This window comes from Mus caroli, chromosome 18 (assembly GCF_900094665.2).
Source record: "Mus caroli chromosome 18, CAROLI_EIJ_v1.1, whole genome shotgun sequence".
Taxonomy (NCBI): domain Eukaryota; kingdom Metazoa; phylum Chordata; class Mammalia; order Rodentia; family Muridae; genus Mus; species Mus caroli.
The window spans coordinates 64,457,159-64,470,999 of record NC_034587.1 but is presented as its reverse complement, the minus strand read 5'-3'; positions in this window follow the sequence as shown (position 1 = coordinate 64,470,999).

The following is a 13,841-nucleotide window of genomic DNA, read 5'->3' as shown; positions in this document are numbered from 1 at the left end:
ATTTATTTATTTATTATATGTAAGTACACTGTAGCTGTCTTCAGACACTCCAGAAGAGGGCGCCAGATCTTGTTACAGATGGTTGTGAGCCACCATGTGGTTTCTGGGATTTGAACTCTGGACCTTCGGAAGAGCAGTCGGGTGCTCTTACCCACTGAGCCATCTCACCAGCCCCCATGAATACTTTCATGTATTTGTTTTAGATAAATGCACTTTATAATTGTGAAGGCCTGGGTCACGGCTATCTAGCCAGCTATTTTATGCTGTTATTACTGTTACAAGGAAACTTTCTCTTGTGTTGTTCCTGGGAAGCCCTCTCGTGTCCGAGTTGATTGCATATTCTGTTATCTTCTATGCTTTAGTGTTCTTGGAAACCAATCGCAATAGAGGTCAGTTAAAGCAGCTTTGTATAGTTAGCCACAATGTGCTTGGACCCGAACCAACGGCCCAGCAGCACTTCCTGTTCCCATGTGTGAGCTTCTAAGGGTTTTGTCTTTATAAGCTGCCCCTGAGATGGACCCCAGCATAAAGAGAGTCACAGGCACCTAAACAAGAAGCCATTTAAAATAAGACTTCCATTTTGAATGGGGGTTGAGTAAAGTTTTACGTTTCTGAAACCTCCCTGGGAATTGACATTCTACTTGACAGAAAGAGATATGTTTGTGGGCAACTAACATACTGTTTGGCAAGTTGGGACATGAATGCTAGACAAGTCAAGTTGGACCCACCACACTTAAGTAACCCAACCAATGAGGACAAGACAAATTTACAACAAAGACATGTCCCTAAGGAAATTCCCTGCCCCTAAATCCTGATTGGTGGAATAACTTGGCACAGATGTTTGTGGATTTCAGAGCTCTGTAGGTTCCTGGCTCAGGGTTGCAATCTAGAGTCTAGTCTATGGCCTTGATCAATCGGTCCTGGAGCAAATGCTCAATACACTATTCCTGACTAGTCAGTTGCCACTCAGGTTGGTAGTTTGTGAGCGAACTCATGGACCCCAATGATAATAATTTTATTAAGAAAATATGCATGGGGCCAGGCAGTGGTGGCACACGCCTTTAATCCCAGAACTCAGAGGCAGAGACAGGCAGATCTCTGAATTCGAGGCTTGCCTGGTTTACAGTGAACCCCCGTCTCAGACAAATCAAACCAAAAAGATGCAGGGGGTAGGGAGGAAGATGTGAGTGTTATCTCCAGTTGCAAAGGAAAAATAAAGCAAAAATAAAAGCCAATGGGCACAAACCTATAATCCTTATAATCCCAGGAACAGAGAGGCTGTACCAGGAGGATCTCAAGATTAAATTGAACTTGGGCTACACAGAGACACCTCCTATCATCAGGAGAACCAAAGCCAGAAGAAAGAAGAGGATGAGGAGGGGGAAGAGGAGGAAGAGGAGAAGAAGAAGAAGAAGAAAGAAGAAGAAGAAGAAGAAGAAGAAGAAGAAGAAGAAGAAGAAGAAGAAGAAGAAGAAGAAGAAGAAGAAGAAGAAGAAGAAAGAAGAAAGAGAAGGAGAAAGAAAAGGAGAAGAAGAAAATGAAACATTCTATGGCCAGTCCTGTGTTCTTGTATGGTGATGTAGGCAGCGATCCAAGTACTACACCATTATTTCTTTTTTAAGATTTATTTATTTATTATATGTAAGTACACTGTAGTTGTCTTCAGACACACCAGAAGAGGGAGTCAGATCTTGTTACGGATGGTTGTGAGCCACTATGTGGTCGCTGGGATTCGAACTCAGGACCTTTGGAAGAGCAGTCGGGTGCTCTTACCTGCTGAGCCATCTCACCAGCCCGTACTACACCATTATTAATGGATCACCAGGTCTTAGGTTTTACTCTACTGTCATATGCTGCTGACACCTGACCATTTAGAAATTGTTTCTCAGAGCCAGCGAGATGCTTAGTAGGTAAAGGGGCTTGCTGCCAAGGCCTTGAGTACCTAAATTCAATCCCCAGAACCCACATGGTAGAAGGAGGGAACTCACCCCCACCCCCACCCTACCTTATTCTGTATTCTGCACAGGCATTATCAAGGCACATGAGCACACAATATATATTAAGTGTCTGTAAAACTTTAGAGGCTGGTGTTCAGTGAGGCAGCAGCAATACAGTGGTGGGTCTTGCTGGCTGGCAAACCACCGTCCACACGCCTTTAGGTGTATGCTACTTTTCTCAGGAGTAAGCAGGTTGAACACAGCTAAGTCAAAAGGATCTTGTATTAGAACACATTTTCCGCTAATGTTACCATGAATTTGGTCTGTTTGACCCAGTGGAGTTTCAACCCATCTTAGGGTTTCTACTGCTGTGAAGAGACACCATGACCACAGCAACTCTTACAAGAAAACATCCAATTGCGGGCTGGCTCACAGTTTCATTGGTTTAGTCCATTATCATCATGGCAGAAAGCATGGGAGCATGCAGTCAGACACAGTGCTGGAGAAGGAGCTGAGAGTTCTACATCTAGATCCACAGGCAGCAGGAAGAGAATGCAACACTGGGCAGGCTTGAGCATCTGAAACATCAGAGCCCACCCCCTTAGTGACACAATTCCTCCAGCAGAGCCACACCTATTCCAACAAGGCCACACCTCCAACAACACTGCTTCCTATAAGCCTATGCGGGCCATTTTCTTTCCTTTACTTTTTTTCACATAATATTTCTATTGATTCTCTGGAAGTTTCACATCATGCACCCTGATCATAATCCCTTTCCAGTCCTACCATGTCCACCGCACCTCCTTGTGACCTACCCCTGTTGTGCCTGTTCAAGAACCACAAAAGACCACCAAGAAGCCAACTTAAATTTAGTTGTGTTAGGACCTTTTTATTCAAGCTTGAGCTTGGACCACACCACCATCTCTGATGCAGCAGGACAGGAGGGTGAAGCCCAGAACCCAATTTCAAGCAAGCATTTATAGAGAAGAGCAAACAAGCAAGGGGGTTTCTAACCTGGCACACGTCTGACTGGGGGACCATTATGGAATCTTGTTGCCCTTTAAAATAACTGGCTGGTGCTGGGAGCCAAACCAAAAATGTAACTTCTGTCTTCCTTCTGATTGGTGGTTGTTAGGGGAGTGAAGTGTCAGGGGCAGGCTTGCAACCTGGAAACTGGTGTTAGATGCAAGTTTGTCGGGGAATAACCTGGAAACTGGTGCTAGACACAGGTCTGTTGTGGAGTAACTTGGAAACTCATACTAGAGAGGTCAACCTTAGGTCAGGTTCTCTAAATGGAGTCTGAACCCAAGATCTGGGTCTCTCACCCCACTCCTCACAAAGAAGTAAAAATAAAAATATGTACAACTCCACGCTTTGCATTATCTATATACTCCATGGAGCATGGTTTAACCCCCAGTGGCCTGCCCCTTAAATAGAACCGAGTCCCTCCCGTCTTGTTCCTCTTCCAGGAGCCATCAGTTGTGGAGAGCTACTTTTCAGCACCCCTGGCACACTGGACATCCCTTTAATCCAAGCATTTGGGAGGCGGAGGCAGGCAGAGATCTCTGAGTTCCAGGACACCCTGGTCTACAGAGTGAATTCCGGAACAGCCAGGACTATTATGAGAAACCTTGTCTTGGAAAAGCAAAAAAAAACAAAACAAAACAACAGCAAAACAGTTCTCTTCAGTGGCTGTTGGTTTTTTTTGGAGGGGGTTTAGGGTGTGGGTAGGAATTGCCAATTGTCGCAAGAAGCCTTCCAGATCTCTCCCTCTCAACTGTGCACCTGCAGTCATTGATATCACAACAAAAATAGTAGCCTCCTTGCTCTTCACAGTCAGTGGAGCAGAGATCAAGGGTCACCACACGGCTTCTAGTGATAGCACAGATCATGACCATGGCTCTACTGCATGACCTAGACAAGGCCCTCCCAGGCTGCCTGGACCACAAATATCAACATGGCTTCAGAGAGCAGCACAGACAACAGACATCCCATGGCCCTTTCTGGTCACCTGGACCCTAGACATCAACACAGACCCCAGCTGTACTAGTGTCTTGGATCCAGACATGGCCCTTAGCAAGAACCAAGACATCACCATTGACTCTGGTGACAGCATAGGCCATGTCAAGGCACTCATGTCAAGAGGGCTCTATGGGGGCCATTTTCATGCAAACTACCACACAAACCCCACTCTAATCCATTTTATATTTTAGGACAGAATGCCGAAGAATTTCCCTTCCCTGTGTGCATAGCCAAAACTAGTTAGTACCAAGATGACTGCCAAAGTGATACCAGCCAGCTTCTAACTTCTTTACAATCCCATCTGCCTGGTAAATGCCACCCATTCAAATGCCACAGGACTACACGGTTGTCTTGGCCGTGACAGGATAAAACCCTAAAAGGAGATAGAAGTGCTGCCTGAATTCCTAGAAGATGTGGCCCATTCTCAGAAAGCCTGCAGGTATTCTTCTTCACTAAGAGCCTATCCCTCCCATTCATTTCTTTTGCCTATAACTTCTCAACCCCCAAAGGTGAGAAGTTGATATTTGAGTTTATCTCGGACTTGGTATTTGAGAATAAAATCTGGGTTTGCTGTTAAACCGGCATTTGTTATTGCTTCCCACAACTCTAGATACATATAAAAGGATCCAGTCTGGAGACAAAAGCTGGCAACACTAACACTCAAGAGAGTTATCAGGGAAGCATTTGAGCATTTTTTTCTTTGGTCAGTTGAGGTTTTGGTTTTGGAAACTAATCACCGGGCCATTACCTAGGCTGGCCTTGAATCTGAGGCATTTCTTCGTAATGGCACGTACTCAGGTTACAGGCCAGGCATAAGTCACCAAGTCAGCTGAGGTGGCCCATCCCTTAAACTCCTGCGGAGGGTGAAGAAGAAAGGAACAAAGAGCTAATGTAGACATATGACTGCCAGCCTCAGAGTTGGATTATCCTTAGGGAATAGATAGTAGGACTCTTGTTCTGGATTCTGTCACTTTGTCCTCAGGGTCATACTCAATGCCTCAGTCCTGTGACTTCTTCCTTCCTTCCTTCCTTCCTTCCTTCCTTTCTTTCTTTCTTTCTTTCTTTCTTTCTTTCTTTCTTTCTTTCTTTCTTTCTTTCTTTCTTCCATACTTTATGTGCATTGGTGTTTTGACTGCAGATGTTTCTGTGTGAGTCTGTCAGATATTGGAGTTAAGACAGTTGTGAGATGACCTGTGGGTGCTGCGAATTGAACCCAGGTCATCTGGAGGAGCAGTCGGTCAGGAGCCATCTCTCCAGTTCCAATCCTATGATTTCTGTAGAGGGAATTTGGCCCAGACCCAGATCAGAGTGTACAAGGTAGATATGGTTAAGGGTTTATTAGGAAGTAAACGAGAGCAGTTTTGAGGTAAGAGCTGTTGCCAGCCAGTGGGCTTGACTAGGTTTGATTTTTCTGCCGGTTAAAGAATTAAAAGGCAGGAAAAATCTCAACTTGTAACGAGTAGCAGCAGGGGAGATCTCACATGCAGTAGTCAGAAACAGTCCAGCAATGACATGCTTTGGTTAGGGTGAAGAAACACTCACACACAAACCTTCAGTTCCCCGCCTAGTCCCAGCCTACTGCCTGGGGGTTAGAGACCTAGCTGTAGGCTTTTTCTGTGAAACTCCCTCTGTCCTCAAAAGGACAGGCTCTTCTCCTCAGCCCAGTGTGCTTTGAGTCTCTTCAGAGACCTCACCATGGTGTGTGTCTCTGGTGCTAGGACCTAAATTCTCCTTGGAGCCTGCTGCTCATCTCTCTCTCTCTCTCTCTGTCTCTGTTTCTCTATCTCTCTCTCTGTCTTTCTCTCCTCCCTCTTCCCTCCCTCCCCCATCTCCTCAATATGGCCATGCTGAATAAGTCCTTTTCCGCTTTTTACTATTAATTTGTCTCAATTAAACTGGCTTGTGGATGCACTTCCTGTGATTACTAAGTCTAGTAACAATGCAACTTGAGAGGTGTGGGCTACATAGAGAAGTCTGGGGTAGCCTGGGACATGGATTAAGATCCTGTCTCAAAAAGATCCTGAGTTCAATTCCCAGCAACCTCATGATGGCTCACAACCATCTGTAATGGGATCTGATACCCTCTTCTGAAGGCAGCTACAGTGTACCCCGATATATAAAATAAAAATTTTAAAAAGATACAGAACTTGGTGTTTCTTATGTAATTTGGGGAGAGGGGTCAGGACAGTATTTATCTATGTAGCCCTGGCTGTCTTGGAAATCACTCTGTAGGTCAGGCTGGCCTTTGCATCCCAAGTGTTGGGATTAAAGGTGTGCACCACCACTGCCTAGCTGGACACCATTTTTGGTCATACTAAGCACAATGTTATACAGGTAGAAAGATTAGAAGGCAGACAGGAAGCCGAGCATGGTGTCACACGCCTTTAATCCCAGCACTCAGGAGGCAGAGGCAGGCAGATTTCTGAGTTCAAGGCCAGCCTGGTCTACAAAGTGAGTTCCAGGACAGCCAGGGCTANAAAAAAAAAAAAAAAAAAAAAGGCAGACGGGAACACCATACCATTAGCATGGATTTTTCTCTATAAAATATTAGATAAATTAAAAAAAAGAGCACTTTGAAAATACAGTTAAAATACTGAACCTAAAAGTGCCCACCTCACTTAGCAGCCATCAAATGGAGAGCTAAAGAGGCAGGAGAGGAGTTGATAGCAATTGGTGAAAGGTAACTGATTTAAGGTCCGGCTCTGTGGGGAGGGAAGGAGAATCTGGACTCCTCTCCATCTTTACAGCAGGGAAGACGTGGTTTATTCAATCCCCAGAGGTTTCTCCTGCATTAAGATGCTCCTGGATATAACCAGAACACCACCGGGCTGCAAGAGGACTATCTGTCAGGCAATTATTGAGTATTTTCCGAAAGTGATGCTGCCGTGCAAAATGTTTTAAAATAAATTGAATGTACTCTTCCATTTGGAGATGAGGAGACGCATATCACTTGGTTTTATTTAATAATGATTTAGATGATGGCAAGAAAAAGAAAGTAAATTCAAATTAGATTATTGACTCTCATGATCATAAAACAGGAGTCCGACAAGAATGACCAACAGAGACTTGTCTACCTGAATGTGTCTCAATGGTTTTAAAATAACATGAAAAATGCATACCAGCTACAATCTGTGATGAATGGACACACTGGCATTGTTATTTATGAAGTCCTTGTAGGATCCAGAACTTCCCAGTGAACCATCATGAAGTCATTTTTCTCTAGTGATGGTGGAGGATGATGTAATGGAATCTTCCGCACCGCTCTAATCCCTGCCCATTACTGCTGCACCCTAGATGGATGCTTTCCAGGCAGCACATAGAACTTACTAATAATAACTCAATACCCATTGAATATCCTGTAGCAATAATGAAAGTAGACCCAAAACTAAACCTACATGTATTTGCATGACCCATCTATTATCTTATTCAATTTCTCATATTGAAGTATGGGTGTTTTTAATGTGGAAGCTCTATTTATACTATGGGTGGAAGATTAAGTGAAAGGGACACTTTATCATCTGCTGAAGTTTATCTCAGGCCAGAGATTCAGAATAAAAATTTCTGCCTATTCCCAACATAATATTCCCATCTCTGCCTATTGTTATAGCTTCTCTTTTCTGGATTGAAACATCCACTCCTGGAGCCAGGTCTCTTAAGTCTCAGAAAGTAAACTAAACTCACAAGTCTCAGGAAGTTCCTGAAGCTTACAAGAGCACAAGGATCCTCCCCAAGGCTATACATGTTGTAACAATTATGAGAGGAGACTCTAGTCGGTCATACTGACTACAGAGAGTGCCAGGGATGCAGCCTTTGTGAATCTTCCTTCACTCATGCTGGGGTGAACTTTGTGGGGATACAAATCTCTTTGAGTCATATGTAACACTGTAACTTCTTACCCACACTTCTGTAAATGACCCCAATAAGGTCACTGTTTCACTTAGATAAATCTGTATAGAATTGTTTATTTGGTCTGTGATCTCAGTTCTATCTGGGATGAACAGACACTTATTTATCTATTTCCAGAAGTCCTACAACCAACACTGGACAACATGAATGCTGTTACTCCCCAGTGTTGCCATCCCTTACTGTATCTGAATCATATATTTGTCTGGGTAGGATAGACAGTTAATTCATTTTGAAAAGAGTAAACATATTTATTTGAATCATAAGTAAACGAAAGTCACTCTTGCAATTTTGTCTATGCTGAACTTGGAGTTCTGAAGCTTTCAGGGTGCTAGAACTGCAGGCATTTACCACCTTGCCTACCTTTATCTTACATTCCTACATTGTACTCATCCGTGTGAACAATTCATATAGATCTGCCTCTAAGATAGAAACAGGGGCTCAAGAAATGCCTCCATGGCTAAGATCACTGGCTGCTCTTCCAGAGAACCAGCACCCACAAAGCAGTTTGCGGGCATATGTAATTCCCAGGTGATTTTATGCTCCCTTCTGTCCTCCAAGGCTACTGCATGCTCACAGTGCACTGACATACATGCAGGCCAGATACTCATACATATAAAATAAAATTAAAGTTTTGTTTTTTTTTTAAAGACAAAATTGTAAGTTTGTTGAAAGTCCTACATCAGAAGTAGTTCATGGATTCTCATAACTGAGTGGGATTAGTGGCTGTGGACTATTTACAGTCTATGATTAAATTGAACTATTACAGTCTTTAGCTTTGCAGATTCTTTGATTATTCAGACTTGGTAGGAAACCTGGACCAAATTCCAGATGTAGATGACCAGCAGCAGATGGGATTGTCAGATAGCCACGTTCTGGCCAGTGGTTCCAGTCTGTCTCATACAGCAGGTTTCAGCTGCCTCTGGAAAGCAGCCTTGCAGTCTTTGGCCTTGGTGCATCCCTGGCCTACAAGCAATGGGGCAGGGAACCTACCAAACTAGACTGTTCTGTGGGTAGGAAGAATTACTGTGGATCAGACTGCCAAGGTCATTCTGGGGGTGAGGGATCCGAGAGAAGAATAAAATGCTGAAGAGCAAGTGGATTTTATATGACAGTGGGCCGGGACGGTACGGGCTGTTGGGAATAAGCAGGAACTAAATGCCCTTGCTGAGGTTGTTAACCTTTGGGAAAGGTTAAGGGGATTTCTGGAGGATTAGGAGTGGTTCCTGACAAACAGAAGCCTGATTTAGGAGATTTGATTTTCTGGTAAACGGAAGTGCTCCTTCAGGAGGCCTGTTTTACCCAACAACTGATCCTTTCATAACGCACGGGGCACTTTTGCAGAATATCAGTTTCTTGTATGACTCAGACTATCCAAATAACTAAAGCTATTTTCAGGAGGACCTCTGTGAGTTAGAGGCCAGCCCCTCTACAGAGTGAGCTCTAGGACAACCAGAACTACACAAAGAGACCCTGGGCCAAAAAACGGACAAACGAAACCTCAAATCTCTCTTTAAAATTCCAAAGTCTCTCAACTGTGGGCTCCTGTAAAATAAGAAATAAGTTACATACTGTCTTACTCCAAGAGTCAAGAAACCAGGCACAGTCACAAATCCAACAGTGTGAAAAGTTCTGTGCTTGACATCTGGAACCCACTGTCCATCCTCTAGGCAGCTCTGTTTATCTGGCTCCCCCATCTGCAGCACATATATCTCATCTATAAGCTCAGGTCAGCTCCACTTCACAGCTGCTGCTGTCCTTAGTGGTCATCCCATAGTCCTGAAGTTTTAAATATGCTCCATAGCCTACACTTACACTACAATGGCTTCTTGGCCCAGGCTTCAGTGACTCTGCCTCTATCACAGGATGATGACATGTTTCAGCTGTTTTCCATGACCCATTCATGTCTTCTAAGCCAATCCCATGTGAAAGACTCTTTTAAAAAAAAAGATTTATTTATTTTATGTATATGAGTACACTGTAGCTGTACAGATGGTTGTGAGCCTTCATCTGCTGTTGGGAATTGAATTTAGGACTTCTGCTTGCTCTGGCCAACCCTGCTCATTCCAGTCAGCCCTGCTCACTGGTCAACCTTACTCACTCATGCCCAAAGATTTATTATTATAAATAAGTACACTGTAGCTGTCTTCAGACGTACCCAGAAGAGGATGTCAGATCTCATTACGGGTGGTTGTGAGCCGCCATGTGGTTGCTGGGATTTGAACTTAGGACTTTCGGAAGCACAGTACTCTTACCCGTTGAGCCATCTCTCCAGCCGGTGAAAGACTCTTATAGATAACCAAGTACAACTACTATCTTGAGATGCCGCCTTGGCCACCTCTGGACCTCAGCTTTGTGTACTGACCCTGAGGAAAGACTTCCCAGATCTCACCTCAATGATGCTGGTCCCCGATTCACAGCTGATTTTTCAGCCCCAGAAAACAGTCATTGACTGTCCCAGCAAAGCAAAGGTTTCACTTCTGTGTTTGGTCTCTCCTTTAACATGGTTGATTCTACAGCCCAAGCTGACTGGAACCAGATTCTTAACTCAAAATATCAGACAAATGGTAGAGCCTTTAAGGGACTGTCAAACTTCCCTCTGAAACTTCGGGAGCCAGGCGTGTATTGTCTACACTGCTCTCAGCATTATTTCTGAAGCCCCCACCACAGCTCTGAATACTTTTCTAGCACTAGACTCTCAAAATCCTTCATAACCCTCCCATAACAGCATGGTTAGGTCTGTCACTGCAATGGTCTACTTTCGAATACCAATTTCTGTCCTAGGTTACATTCTCTTACTGAAGTTAAAAGCCCATGACTGTGGTGGTTTGAATACGCTTGGCCCATAGAGAGTGGTACTGTTAGGAGGTGTGGCCTTGTTGGAAGAAGTGTGTTACTCTGGGGGGGGTGGGCTTTGGTGGTGGCCTCCTATGCTTAGGCTCTACCCATTGCAGATGAGAGCTTCCTCCTAGCTGCCTGAAAAAGACAGTCTCTCCTGGTTGCCTTTGAATCAAGATGCAGAACTCTCAGCTCCTTCTCCACATGTCTGCCTGCTGCCATGCTTCCTGCTATGATGATAATGGACTAAACATCTGAAACTGTAAGCCAGCCCCAATTAAAACATACACACACACCACCACCACCACCACCAACAACAACATCTCACAAGTTTGTCTGTTGGCCAATCTGATAGAGGTGTTTTCTCAGTCCCTTTTCCCAGATGTTCCACCTTGTGTCAAGTTGATAAACAAAAACACGAGCCATGCATATTAGCATGTTATATATTATACATTTTTAAAGTTTTTTTTTAAAACTGTTTTACATTTTATTGATTTCAGTGTGTGTGTGTGTGTGTGTGTGTGTGTGTGTGTGTACCACAGACCATATATGAAGGCCAGAGGACAACTTGGAGAAATTCACTCTCTGTCAACATGTGGGTCCCAGAATCAAACCCAGGTGTTCAGGCCTGGTGTCAGACACACTTATCCATTGAGCCATCTCACTGGTCCATTAATTATTTTCCACAGGGTCTAACTCTAATGTCCAGCTGGCTTCAAACTTGAGGCCATTCTCCTGCCTCAGCCTCCTGAGTGCTCAGATTACAGGTGAGAATTACCACACTTATAATTTTACAATTTTAAAAGGAACCTATATGTTTTTAGATTAAAATAAATGTTGGGGTTAAAAACAGGATAGAATTCAGAGGAAATATATATATTAATTAATATATATGTATATATTAATTAAATGTATATATATATATATATATATATATATATATATTCCCATGAAATGTATTCCTAACATAGGGAGTGTGTTTTTTTTGTTTTTTGGTTTTTGGTTTTTCGAGACAGGGTTTCTCTGTATAGCCCTGGCTGTCCTGGAACTCACTTTGTAGACCAGGCTGGCCTCCAACTCAGAAATCCACCTGCCTCTGCCTCCCAAGTGCTGGGATTAAAGGCGTGCACCACCACGCCCGGCTTTAGAAACTTCTAACAAGGATGTTCACATTGCCTGGAAAATGGGAGGAAGAATATCATGATACTATTGGCAGTGCTCACCCAAGGGTGTGATTCTCTCCTCAGTGAGCACTGTTGGGAGAGTGTCACCCTCTTTCATCAATGCCCTTTCCTTGATGGGCCATTTATCTCTATGTTTAAATTGTTTGTTTAAGCCATCTCTTACCACACTACACAAGCAAAGACCTGGACCATCAATGTAAAGTTATTTGGTACATGAAAAGTGAGTAAAATGTCCCATACTCTTTCCGGGCTCATCTTGCAAAGTAACAAGCCAAAGTGAGCTATGCCTCCTCAGGCCCGGGTGATGGTCAAAGGGCTGTTTACCCATCTTGTTAACCAGTCAAAGCAAATTCTCACTAAGTATATAGAAGAATGCATGCTTACCATCTCCCCTAGGAAAATACAGAGAAATGGTAAGTAACTGTGCCAGTGGGTTTGTAAACTCAATACAAACCTAGACTTACCTGGGAAGAGGCCTCCACTTGTGACTTGTAGGCAAGCCTGTGGGAATTGTTTTTTAAATGTGTGTGTGTGAGTGGTGTGTGTAAGTGTGTATGTATATCCATGTATGTACAGGTGCCCATAGAGGTGAGAAGAGGGTCTCGGATCCCCTGGAGCCAGAGTTATTGGCTGTTGTGAGTGCTAAGAATTGAATTTGTGTCCTCTAGAAGTGCTCTAAACTGCTGAGCCATCTCTCCAACCCTCATATACCTTTTAAAGTAACAGTAGAGCAAATATTACAAACATAACCTTGTGTGTTTTTTTTTTTTACACTTTTTCATTTAAGTGGCTTCGGAGTAAGAGAACCAGGCTCTTATCATTTCAAATGTGTTGAAAATTTTAAGTTGTGATTAAAATCTCAAATAAAGCCCATCAATTAAGTAAAAGAGTCAACTTGTTTCAAGTTAAAAGCAGGGAAGAGCAGCGTCCTGGGTGGGCAGCAGTCTTTGCGGTTGCGATGTGACTCTGGCCTCCTGACTCAGAGCTGTTGACATAGGAACGGTACTTAACTGGGGAATTGACCAGCTCAGCAGTGCCGGAATCACTTCTGTGATATCATCTGTGTCCTGCTGCCAGTAAATGTTCTGAAAATACTCTGTTCTGGAAAAGCTATGTCTCAATGAGAACAGTCAGTCTGCCAAAATAATTCTCACCACCTCCTGACTCCAAACAAGCTGGCCATACAAACCAGAGAGGCATGAATGGCTGACTCTGCAAGGAGCCGGTCCTGAGAGTTCCTGACCAGGTGCCTCTGTGCCTGGGCAAACCCAATGCTTTGAGACTTTGGGGGGTATACTGAATGGCAACAATGGGGAGGACGTGGGTAGGAAGCACAGGGAAGGGGGCAGGGTTCCACAGTCCACTTTGAAGGTAAAATGAAGATAAACCCCTGCCAGTGGTCCAGGGACCTCTCACTGGACCACCTCTGGAGGGCATCACACTCCTTTCTCTTCTCCATCCACCTCCCCATTTCCTCCTGCTTTCCCTCCTCCCTTCTCTCTACGCTTATTCCTCTCTCTCCCCCTCTTCTTACTCCTTTCCCTTCCTGGCTTTTCTTCTTTCTCCTCCTCTTTTTCGATCTCCCTTCTCCTTTGGAAGAAAACCAGAAGGCCAGAACCACTTCCATAAAGTTTTTGTTTGAAGCTTGGCATGGTATGCACTCCAGTAATCCCAGCACTTAGGAGGCCAAGGCAAGAGGATCCAGAATACAAATCCAGCCTGCTGGATTCCCTGATATGCGCTCTCTCTCTCCTCTCTCTCTCTCTCTCTCTCTCTCTCTCTCTCACACACACACACACACACACAAAGATGTTTCATATGGAAGATGATATTAGTACCCTAAATCACAAGATAAAGGCAAAACTTTACCAAGTTTTACACTCCTAGTCCAGCATTTGGAAGGCAGAGGTAGGCGGAGCTCTAAGTTCAAGGCCAGCCTGGTCTACAGAGTGAGTTC